The 13,296-nt window shown below is 38.3% G+C and overlaps 1 protein-coding gene across 3 annotated transcripts in view; it reads right to left on the bottom strand.

The window, feature by feature from the left end:
• Positions 1-13,296, bottom strand: part of FAT3 (FAT atypical cadherin 3) — a 679,936-nt gene that overhangs the window by 576,148 nt on the left and 90,492 nt on the right. The window lies entirely within an intron of this gene.

Below are 13,296 nucleotides of genomic sequence, written 5' to 3'. Positions count from 1 at the left end.
TGACTCCAATTTTGAAAGTTCTGCTGTAGGTAAAATGCTATCAAACAGCATCACATGCTACAGAGGAATCTTTCGTGAAAGGAAGAGTCAATGAGGGAAATCTCATTGTTGTCCTATTTTAGGAAACTGCCTCTGCCACCACAACCTTCAGGAAACATCACTCTGATTAGTCAGCAGCAGCCATCAACATCGAGGCAAGACTTTCCACCAGCAAAACATTGTGACTCACTGAAGGCTCAGATGACCCTTAGCATTTTTTTTAGCAATAAAGTATTTTTAAATTAAGGTATGTATATTTTTTAAGGCATAATGCTATTGTATTCTTAATAGGTTACAGTGTAAACCTTACTTTCATATGCACTGGGAAACCAAAAAGTTTGCATGATTTGCTTTATTTCTATTTTCACTTTACTGTGGTAGTCTGGACCTGAACACACACTGTCTCCAAGGTAGGGCTGTATTGGTATGGTACTTCATTATCTCACATTCATGTTTTCTTCTTGGATCCTAAGACAATGCCTACATCTAACCGGAGTCTGATTTTCAGCAATCAAGGTTGTCAATGATGACTATACACAAATTTTCAAAGCCCTTTCATACACCTATAATCTCAATGTTCATGGCATTGAGCCTCAGCCACTTTCACTTGAACAATCACCCTGATCTGGTTTATACTCTCTTGAAACAAAGTAAGTGAGCAGAGACTCAAATAGGAGTTTATAAAAAACAACAATTTACCACAGAGAATATTCAAAAGGAAAAAAAGGTTGCATTTAGATTTAATCTGACACTAATAGCTGTGTCTGGGGTTACCATTAGAGGTTATTATCTCCACTCAAGATACAGCTGCACCCCCAGGTCTACACACAACCACAAAGTCAGGATTTAACTGCCCAAGCCCAGCTCCGTAGCTTGCTCTGAAATGCTGCATAATAGTGTTTACGAAGAGAAAGGCAAAGCTCTTTGAAGGTTCTTCCAATTTTTTTTTTTTTTCTCAGGAAAGTGATCTGTTTTCAGGACCAGTAAATTTTTTTGTCTAATTAGATCATCTTAATAATGCCACTGTAACCCCTCTCAGAATAATAAATTAATAATCTAGAGTACAGACCTAAAAACAACCAAGAATTTTTTTTTTTTTTTTTTTTTTTTTGAGACAAGAGTCTCGCTCTGTCACCCAGGCTGGAGTGCAGTGTTGCGATCTCAGCTCACTGCAAGCTCTGCCTCCTGGGTTCAAGTGATTCTCCTGCCTCAGCCTCCCAAGTAGCTGGGATTGCAGGTATGTGCCACCATGCCAGCTAATTTTTTTTTGTATTTAGTAGAGATGGGGTTTCACCATGTTGGTCAGGCTGGTCTTGAACTCCTGATCTCAGGTGACCCACCCGCCTTGGCCTCCCAAAGTGCTGGGATTACAGGCGTGAGCCACTGCGCCCAGCCATAAGCACCACTTCAAAAATAATAAATTACCATCAATGTGGGTTCAAAAAAATGAATTTGATCCTTAGTGCTATCTTAACCACCACACACAAAATATACAACTCTAAGTCCCAAACTAGTGAACTTGTTACCTATCACATTTTTTTCTTTAGGCCTTTGGTAAAAGAACGCATGGGCCAGCATTTCCAAATTGTTAGTTCCATAAATGTCAATATGCATTTCTTGGATAAATGATGTTCTGCTGTTATGCAAATCAGGGAGAGTTCCTTCCTGCATGTCAATGGTACCTGGGACCAGTGCTGAAATAAACTGACTCTGCCTAAAAGTAACTAAGACTACCTAAAAGTAATCTCCCAAATGTGTTTTATTAGGTTGGTGCAAAAGTAATTGCAGCTTTTGCCATTACTTATTGCAAAAACCGCAATTACTTTTGCACCAACCTAATAAATGAAAATCCCCAGTTCTCACCTGTCAGAGTTTTGATTCAGTGAATCTCTGGAGCCCAGGACTTTGTGATTATGATGCTAAATTTGGGAACTACTGCAATAACCCATCCTGGAGTGTCACAATGCACACTAGCAAATTAAAGTTTTGGGAGAAGAATGCTTAAGAAAAACCTGCTTACTTCCTTTACCCAGTGTTTGACAAACTGATTTGACCATAAAAACTCCTTCTGTCTTCCTCATCCCTACTCCTCTCCCATAACTATTAACACGTTTTCACTGAATACAGTTTGAAAAACACTAGTATAAGCATTCTCAGAATGTCATTTTTATATATACTTGATTAGAAATGGCAAGAGGATTGCCTATATTTATACTGGGTATTTTATATTCATAGCTCAGTTTTCCTTATCTCCTAAACATGCATCTACAAAACTATGTAAGAAAAAATTACTTTTAGAGGCAGATTCCCATAATACTTCAAATCCTCAATGTTATATTCTCCTTAAGGGTAGGAACTATGTCTCACCCATTTTTCTATCAGCAACACTTTGCACAGGACATAAGATGCATCAGTGTTGTTGGAGCTGATGGAAGGAAGATTCACACTATTATACTTACTGAACACACAGAGAGATTAAAGTAGTTTATAATGACTTTTTAAAACATGAGTTGAAGAAAAATGGTTTATTGTTGCCTTAAATCTTGGGCTACCAAAAAATGTTTGAATTCTACCACTTTGTATTTTTCCCATCATTCAGTGTTACTTGAATTCTACCGCTTTATATTTTTCCCATCATTCAGTGTTGAACACATATTGTCCACTGCTTGCCACCTTGACTCATTCAAGAGTATCAACCAATTATATCCCAATCAACTTGAACAATGAAAGAAAACCACACACAAACGTAGGGGAAGAGTTTTGTGATATTTTACCTCTTAATTGTAAAACACACTGATTAGGGGAAAAGACTCTTGCTTTCCATTTTATTGCCCAGTGCCTTTCATAGAGATGTCCAATAATCACTTGGGCTTTTTGTTGTTGTTGTTGTTTAGATTGTGTATGAGTGCATGCATATAAGCAACTGATCAAAGCTCTCCCACGAGAAGGTTCCATGAGAGGAGGATGTTTGTTGTGTTTATTGCACATAGAATACGCTCCATAAATAATTGGGAACAAATGAATGAGTGAATTCCACATTCAGCACATGGACTCTTTGCTGCACTCAGCACATGCAGTTGCAGAATCCAGCATTCGTATCGTAGGGTCTGCCTGGACCATCTACCAAAACACCCTCCTTGGCCAGTGTCTCAAAGCAAGATTTGTGCCTACCAGTTCTCCTGGTATCTTCCCCAAGCATTAAAATTCAACTTTTTAATGTTTGTGTTAATTCAGGAAAGACCTCTGGATTGGCCAGTAGTACTGAATATATTTAAGAAAAACAATGCTTTTACTCTTATGCGTATTTCAGTTCCAAAAAACTATGATTCTTGTGTCCTCTGAGCAAAAATATTTATTTCCATATGCTGGAGTTTTTCTTCAAGGAGTTTATCTCCTAGGAGTGTAGGAAGCAAAGGGGAAATAAGTAATTAGGGCTAAATAATCTGAAAAGGAGGAGAATTCTGGTGCTAGAACCATACATACTTTACAGTACAAATCTCACTGAACTAGAACTCTCCCTACTACCTCTCCCTTCTGAGTATCATTTATTTTCAAAACATACTGCCATTGCTAACCCCCAGGACTGTATGAGCTACAAAAATGAGAGAATGCTTTGAAATGACTATGTGAAAAAAGAAATTGGAGGCACAAAAGGTCCTATCTTCTTTTGTGGAGGTCTTTTCCCACAGAGGAGGAAAATCACAACTTTTCCTCTTCTCCAAATATTGTGAAGCTGATTGCTTCCTGCTTCACCACTAGGTCACTATGGGATAGGATATAAAGGCTGCTACATCACCTGTCTATATCCCAGTCTACTCCTTTCTAGAAATCTACGCTATGATATGGTGTCTCCTATACACCATGGAGTTGGAGTCTGCAAAGTACTTTACAAAATACTTTACGAAGTACTTTACAAAATATTTTCAGAGTAAAGACATATAATTTCAGAGTGAAGACATATGATTTCTGCTAAAGAAAAAGCAACCTAGAAGTGGCAGAAGATTGAGAATAACTCCCTCCTGTCACTGTGGGCAAATTTCCATCACAGCTGGAGACTTTTGTACTGAATAAATGCAAACAAAAAAATAACGACTATTAGAATCAAGGCACTACATTTGAAAGCTTGATAGGGCTGAGCCACTTTGGGGAAAACTGCTTAAGACCAGTAGGTTCAGAATAATGATTATACCAGTGCCCCCTCTTTGATCCTGGCCAGAACTCTTCCTTCCCCTATGTCTCCTATACATTATGTAATTCTAGGAGTTTGGAGGTAGAAAACACCTTTGAAAAAGTTATGAGTGCTAAAAAAGCACCAGGCATCACTATTCATTCTCCAGCATACACTTACTGACAACCATGAAAAAGCCATAGATACCTGCAATAGACTTCACTCCAACCCAGCAAAGAGAACTTGATATTCAGCAATACCTTAGAGAATGGCTTTATTTATTTTTCGCACAGCCAGTTCTATACATTTCCAAAGAACAATCTTTTCTCCCTACCAAACCAACCCGGCCTCCTTCTGCAAGGCTACCCTGGCCAGCACTTTAGCCAACCCCCCTTTCTGATGCTAATGAAGTGAAAACAACCCAAATTCTTTGGTTTTCAAGCACAATTAGCAATCTGCAGTCACTCAATTGTAGTAGGTAAAACTGCAAGAACTTCCGCTGGAGAAAAAAAAATCTAAATATTCCTTAGAACGAAAGAATATGATTAAAAGAGAGAAAGAGTTTACATGGAATCTCTCTGTCCACATGTTTGCAGGGAGAGGAGAGAAATATTGCAATCATCCATGTCCTGGTTTTCTTCATTCATTCATTCAGTCTTTCCTTTATTTTTAATTCTGACGGCTGCACTCAAAATAATTCTTGCCTGTAGCCTTGAGTAACCAGGATACTCAAAATTTTGGCCATATTGCAATGAGTCTAATGACATGTCAAGATTCAGAATCATCAGTCCTGAAGTCCCCAAATCCTCATCTGCCACCTCCTTGGTGGCACAGCCAATATGTTCCATGATTGGTTATTCCTTCTTTGTTGAAATGAAACCATGGGTCTCCGTTTTCCCAAAAAGGCTGGCTCCAAAGTGGAGAAAGATTGGAATGTGGAAAATCATTGACTAAAAGCTACAATGTGGCTATTAAATAGTTTACTCAGCTCAACACCCAGCAGCTAAAAGTCTCACAGACCTTCCCTAAACCAGACCTAGGATCTAAATAGTTGATTGAAATAGAATGATTCCAAAGTATGATTTAATCATTTTTTTCCTCAACACAAAGAAAAGGTGGGCATCATGCAGTTCCAGCAGCAATTTATTCTTGTATGCATTTTTCAGCTTAATTTTGCTGATATATTAGAAAATAGATAGACAATTTGGCTGTATAATTTGCCAAGACTAACGGAAGCAGTCAATTGCAGAGTACTCAAGAGGTAATCCATCTCCAATTCAACTTGTTAAGCATGGATAGCTGGGGGTATATTTTTGGCATGCCATTAGGAGAACCATTGTCAATAGAAAAACAGACATGTAGATTAGTTTTTTTTAATCAAAGCAACTGTTAAATATGCATTTTGTATATATTTCGTGGACAACCAACAGTTATACTCCTGCCAACAAGCATGTTATCTTAGGGCACAGATTGCGTCTGAGTACTGAAATCTCACTCCTTTTCAGTGAAAGGAAACCTTCTGTATTTACTGCGCTCCAAGTGGAGTGTCTTCTTTACACTTCCAAAGTAAGCTGGTCCCCTACTTCTCGTTTTATCCCTAGTTCTGCTTGGCTCAAGGCATGTCAGAGAGCTGTAGACTCCACAGAGGACCTGGGTGATATTTGAGCCTAGTATTTTCTGTTCATTTTTTACTTTTGAATCCTTTTTTTCACCAAAACATATGATCACTGGAAATCCCTCAGGAAATCTTTTAATGATTTCATCATTCTTGCATGGTATATAAGAGATTTAAAATAAAGCATTTCATTTGAGATCAATGCATTATTAAAGATTTTATCAGAAAGTTCATTTAATACAATTTTAATAATATTCATTATGTATGAAGACAAATTTCAAACTTTCCCCTTGGAATAAGTAATATATGCTGTTCAATTTACTTTAAATTTATTTTATTTAAAAATTATGATTGGATCAGGCATGGTGGCTCACGTCTATAATCTCGGCACTTTGGGAGGCCAAGGTGGGTGGATCACTTGAGACCAGAAGTTTGACACCAGCCTGGGCAACATGGAGAAACCCTGTCTCTACGAAAAACAAAAATTAGCCAGGTGTGGTGATGCATGCCTGTAGTCCCAGCTACTCGGGAGGCTGAGGCGGGAGGATCACTTGAGCCTAAAAGGCAGCGGTTGTAATGAGCTGCGAGCATGCCATTGCACTCCAGCCTGGGCAACAGAGTCAGTCGCTCTCTCTCTGTGTATATATATATGTGTGTGTGTATATATATATATATATGTGTGTGTGTATATATATATATACACACACACACATATACACATATACATATATACACACTGAGGTTTAACTAACCAATATTGTGTCAACAGTAAACTTTGTGACCTTATAGTTGAATGTTTGCATCATGTCCTCAAAAAACTTAACTTTTTTTTTTGTAATTTTCATGGTTTCAGGCTTTGATTTGCAAGTGTCTCTCAACGAATAACCACAGAGTGAGTATGAATAATTTTTAATCTCAGTAAATAAAGAGCCAAATTGGATCTAGTAGGCACTGTTTTTTACATTTTTAACACCTGATGTGCTATAGAAGGACCCTGATCATGTCAGCTTGAAGATCTGCTTAGGAAAATCTCAAGGTTATTCACGGGATTATCATTTTTATCCTCCTTGCCAACTTCTTTGTGTATTTCAGTATCAATGTTTCTTATGCTTCCTCTCTTCAACCAGAAGCCCAGGAAGGTTGTAATTAAACTACTGTATGTATATTTAGGAGTAAAAAAGGCTTGAGCTGACAAACCAAGGTACCATGCCACATACCCAAGGCACCATACTACATACCCAAGCAGCTGAGTTCAAAGCATGGCCATGTGACCTTCCCTCACTATCACTGCTGTGCCCAGAAAGGTTTCAAATGGTTCTACTTTAAAAGGAAAAGTTCTAGTGAAGGAGTGGGAGGAGAGCTCCATTTGGCAACTGAGGGTAAAAAAGCTTGGCCCTGTAGTTTGCAAGATAACACAGCTAAAAATGAGGCTTAGGACAACTCCAGGGTCCCAATTCTGGCTTCAAACTCAGGTCTTGTGACATTCAGTTCCCTGGAGAATTTCTGCAAAGTTCTGGAAGGCAAGTTCAGTGGTGAAATAAACATTAGCCCAGCAGGAAGTGGCAAGAGGATACTCAGAGTACTGGCAGCCTGTAACTGCTTGTGGCCAAAAGTCAGAACCCTGGGGAGAATCAGAAACAAAAACCCAAACTCCGATTTCCAGACCCACAATAAGCAGACACTAAAAGCAAACAAAAAAGCCTACAGTATATACTTACCCCTCTACTGCTTTGGAAGATTAAAATTCTCTTTCCCTTCTACCAAACCAGTCCAGCATTTTCCTTGTTTCATGCAATGAGGGGCTTCATATGATTTTTTACAAATGTAAAAATTATCAAATTTGTATGTTTAAGTTGCATACCTGAAGAAATATATCTCCATGTTCTCATCTGAACCTTAGAATCTGTTAAAAATCAAACAATCCAATGACCTTAATTATTAATTAGCCAAAACCACAAAACTTCATTCCTAGGATTGGACCAAGTATCTAATCATCTTTTTGCAGTCTTCACTTTTGAGAATGTCACACAACTTTCCTTGAAGTTTGAAGGTTTGAAAAATGGTTTTTCTGAGGCAGTTCTGTAGAGTCATTGAAAAAATATACAGTAGGGGAAAATAGGCTAAGTTGACCACATTCATAACAAACAATGCTAGAGCATGCAAAATATCCTTGGCACTTAGCCTCTGAGAATTTTATCATACCAAAATCCATACAGTCAGTTCTGCTCCAATAGAATGTATGCATTGCTGAAATTCTTTGTGCTCTGCAAAATCGCACAATAAAAACCAAGTGGCTTACTGGAAAAATTAGGTTTGAGGCCGGGTGTGGTGGCCCACACCTGTCATCCCAGCACTTTGGGAGGCTGAGGTGGGCAGATCACAAGGTCAGGAGTTCGAGAGCAGCCTGACCAACATGGTGAAACCCCATCTCTACTAAAAAAGACAAAAATTAGCCGGGCATGGTGGCGCATGCCTGTAATCCAAGCTACTCAAGGGCTGAGGCAGGAGAACTGCTTGAACCCAGGAGGCGGAGATTGCGCCACTGCACTCTAGCCTGGGCAACAGGGTGAGACTCTGTCTCAAAAAAAAAAAAACCAAAACAAAAAATAGGCTTGAGGTACAACAATCAAAAACATTGTCAGTAACATGTTAAAAAGAAGCAGAAACGTAATAAAAATGGTAGCACAGTTTTACATCTGTTAAATTGTTGAGAAATACATAAATACAACAATAAACATGGCACATTATCACATAAAAAAACTGGAATTTGCTGTGGAAGTGAATGTGGTTAAGGGATGAGGCTTGTGGGTTATTGTGAAGTGGTGGAAGAAGGGTGTTCTGAAATCAGACAAAAAGTTGGTAGTCCCAGATGTGGATGGGTGGGGCTCCTAAAACATGGGTGCATTTTTGGTTTTGCTATCTGGCATTCAATTGGCTACAGTTTCCACATTTACCTGGTGTTTCTCTGGGAGGAAACCACACATAAGCAAATACAGCATTTGTTTTATGCTTGTCTTGAATATATTAATTGCTTTGCAACAAATTTGCCTTTTCAAAACAAGTGTGATAGCAGAACTGACTTTACTAAGAATTGATTATAGTCATAAAGATTAAAATTTAGAGATCAGAATGCTGGGAAGTACTTAAAGAACAGCTATCATAATTCAAGTCCTCATATTACAGATAATATCAGCATGTTATTTGAGTTTTGTTTTGTTTTCCCCAGAATTTGCCCCTATAGCTTCAGACACACTAACAAATTTTCAAGACCCAGTCTAAACTAGCGAAGGTACCAAAGGAGAGACACTTTGATGGGAAAAACAAGCATTTAGGTCACAGCCCAGTTCCAGGTTCATGGATATGGTTTTGCATTTGATATGTATGGATCTAGGTGCTTCAAGAGTTATTTGGGAAACCCATATTATTATCCAAGAAGCACACTCCTACTGGCTCAAGTGACAAGATACACCTAAAATATACACACAAAAAGGGAATGTTTTCAATTTTCTGGGTTCTCTCCATTTATCATTTTGAGGTTTGTGAGAGCCCTGGGACTAATGTTCACAGTCATTTCTAGGACAGCTGTTACTAGTATTACTGATACAGAAGTCACTATTTGTTTTGTGTGGTGTAAAATGACTAGAGGGCCCTATTAGCCTTTTAAGGGTGACTCATCTACTTTCAGAGGCTTGGAAACCTCTGTAAAAGAAAACCCATTTTCCTTAATATACATGCAGGAGGCATAGAGGGAGGGAATTTCCCTTCTCCAAATTCAACTAAAGAGGAAGCAGAAAAGATTTTGCAATGCACTTATCCACTGTCCTGTCAGACTACTGCGAAAACCTTCCACTGTGTAACATTCTGTGAATATTACTAAACAATTCCCATGTACCAAGCACTAATGAAGACTGCAGAATCACGAATTCCTGTAGGCAGTAGCTGGAGCCTGCATTATTCAAACACTCCACAAGGGAGTCCTTTGAATACACCCAGGTTGAGAGTCACTGATTTTGTACCTGAAAAGGTATCCTAAGACTGTTATGCTTTATGTAAGGGATATATAAAGTTAACATTTTAGGTAACAAAGTTCAAAAACTTGGAAGAGAAGAAAAATTGATTATGAAGGCGAAGTATCTGTTTTTTTTTCCTTGTTTATTTTTACTCAATGTAGATGATTGGGATAAAATGTAGAAGGGGAAATGTTTAAGGTTTTCATGGGTATTATGAGCCACGCTGGGCCATCTCCTTTTGATTTTGAAAAGAAGGTAAAGCCCTCCTGCTGACACATTAAACCAGGGAGACTGAATGACAAAGACACTGGACAGTGAGGGACTGGGATGAGGGTTAGGTGTGGGAGAGACACCAGCTTTAAATCTGGGCCCTACTCTACCTATTCAATCTCCAGCAGTCTTGACAGAAACCTTTGAGCCAAGGTCAAGAAAATGACACTCTTCTCTTTTACTGATAGCATCCTCCTTTCACCCAGATTGCTTCTTGTCTCTTCTCAAAGTCTAACATGAAAGAAACCCAGTTTGTTTTGCTGATCCCTAGGTTGTTTAAGTGGATGCATCAATATGTCCTTTTGAAGAAAACATTTCCCACATGCTCTTTGGAGCAAATTCTATAACGTAATAAATAAAATAAGGTGACTTAAATTGGGTATCCCAACATGTACCTTTCCTTCATTTATGGCTCAGAGTGATAAATAGAGATAGATTGTAACACACATCACAAGCCTTGCACAGCAGCCATAAAGAAAATATCATTAAAGAGATCTCCATCCCCAATAAAATACATCCTATGCTACTACCAGAGGGTCCTTGTAAATCACTAGTGCTTAAGAAAATAAGACGTAGTCATTTTTTTTTCAATAAAGCTCAGTTGGTTTCCAACTGCATAAATTCCATAGTGATGGGCAATCTGTTTTTGAAATGTTTCTTAACCAAAGGTACATTTTTCCCAGAGATAACAAGCAACTGACAGTCTAGTTTTAATTACTTTAAGTAGGACAGATTAAAAGCATAACCTTAAGATATATACATATATGTGTGTGTGTGTATATATACACACATATATGTATGTGTATATGTCTTATATGTGTGTATATATATACGTACACATATAAGACAGAGTGAGATGCCATCTCAAAAAAAAATTTTTTAAATACAAATTGAAAAATAAAAGTAAAAAGAACGGAAAAAAATCTGGTTGTACCCTACATTCAAAACATCTCTGGCTCTTGCAAGCCAGTTGCTTGGTGGCACCAGATGATTTCCAATAGCTATTACCTAAATTTATCCATGAAACTACTCGTCATGATACAGAAAAAATGCTTAGCATGTCAAATAAATATTGTCGTGGAAACTTCAAAAAGTTTATTTTCAGGTCTGTGTTACCTGTCAACTACAGAAACTTATATGTGTATATACATGTATATACATATACATACATACATATATATATATACACACACACACGTAGATACACACACATACTTTTCAGGTAATGAATACACTAAAAGCCGACAGTTCACCAATACACATTATATCCATGTAACAAAACTACACTTGTATCTCTTAAATTTATACAAATAAAAAAATTATATAGTTTTCTAAGTACTTACTACTAAGATTCTTTTGCTAAAATTCTTATTACTAAGATTCTTTTGCCTGTGGTTCAGTTCATATTTCAATTCTGCACAGACACAAAATTTTCCTCTAAGTATACAGAAAACAAGAAGCATAATTAGTAATGTATATTTATCAACATGTGTATACCCACACTACAGTAACTGACCAATTAATGTAAATGTTACTATTGTACTTCATTTAAATAATCTCTAACTTTCCTCACTCTGATTACTAAATAAAATGCACTGTAATTTTCAATCGGTAAAAATGCAATCTGTTAAAGTAAAATATTCTTATCTTGGGATAAGATCACAACTCCTATCCCCAAAGTTTACAGAAATCATTGAAAAGGTTGACTACACATACACTACGTTTCTTTACTGGTCCAGGAAAAGTTTTAAATTAAAATAAACATCATGAATCAAAGGGTGTTTTTTGTTGTTTTTCTTTGAAAACAAGTGAATAGACATTCCACCAATAGTCAAAAAATTGCCAAGGTTATTTTTCCTTCACATATTAAAAAAAAAAAACAGAGATCTAACAGGATAAGCTACAGAAGTCGAGCACTAACTCTCATTCCAATCTTCCCTCAAGAGCCAATTAGTTGGAACCCTTAGAAAGAGAACAATGTACCAATTCTTTGCAGCAACAAATTACAGAAGCCCTTACCTTTTAGTCAGAGTAAGTGACAGATAACCAGCATAATAAACTCAGCAGGCATGCCCGCCATGCACATTTCTCAGTGGGCTCCTCCTGCAGTACCCAAAGAACTGTGCATCAAAACTCCAGCCTGTCTGATCCATCCTTCATTCACTGTCTGAGATACCAGCTACCAGGGTAACAAGAAGGGCCTCACAAAGTGGCAATCTCGGTTTCTTAAAAACCTTTGTCCTAAAGAAGAGAGGAGAAAAGGGCAAGGGGTGGGAAAGAAACAGGGAGAGGAGCAGAATAATTACTTTCCCGAAGGTGAAGTGTTTGCCATAAACTAAATGCACAGCAACCAGCGTTTTAAGTTTGAACGATTCTGCTTGCAAGCTCCTGAAGAATCTGCCCTACCTCTGCCTCTTAGGAGAAAAGTGTGTGTGTGTGTGTGTGTGTGTGTGTGCATGCGTGTGTGTAAAAGAGCGCGAGAGTGCAAGCACCAATGTATGGACAGGGAAGGGAAGGAGAGATGGCTGGAGAAGTGAGGGGGAGGGCTGGGGGGAGAGCTCTAGGATGTGACCCACATATGGAATGAGCATTAGAACAATGAGGACAGGACCGCCAAGCCGGTGCACTCTGGGGCAGCAGTTTTCAAAACAAGGCTTCACAGCTTTGCAGGAAAGGGGGGTGTGGGGAAACATAACACAAAACAAGCTAATTGAAATAAGCAACTGGATACAAAACGAGCTGGCCAAATCACCAGTAATCAGCAATAGGGACATGGTGGGCTCCTGGATTTCATTTTTATGCAGCCTGTGGGTTTATTCCCCTCCTTACCAGAAAGCTTTTGGTCCCGGGGGCATAGAATTCCAGAGGACCCAATTAACACCATCCTTGGCTAGTTCCCTGGTATGATCAATATGAAATAAGCTGCCTTTTAGCATCTCCATAAAACAAAACAGCCCGGAAACTGGGTCTGCTATTTTTTTTATTTCCTTTGTAGACTGACAGCCAAATTGGGAGGGTGGGGCGGGGGAGCCACACACATTTCAGACATTAAGAAAGGATACAGAGGGCATGACTTGGCTGAACATATTTAAGAACATTAGGTCTAATAAAGTTTTGAAGTCAATTAAATAATCTCTTCTGTATCCTCAGGTATTTGATGACCAGAGGGCTGTTCCACACATGAGGTTTTCTGG

Source organism: Hylobates moloch, unplaced genomic scaffold (genome assembly GCF_009828535.3).
Source record: "Hylobates moloch isolate HMO894 unplaced genomic scaffold, HMol_V3 SCAFFOLD_11, whole genome shotgun sequence".
NCBI classification, from domain to species: Eukaryota; Metazoa; Chordata; class Mammalia; order Primates; family Hylobatidae; genus Hylobates; species Hylobates moloch.
Note: the sequence above shows the minus strand (reverse complement) of the source record. Positions and strands in the feature narration are given on the sequence as shown.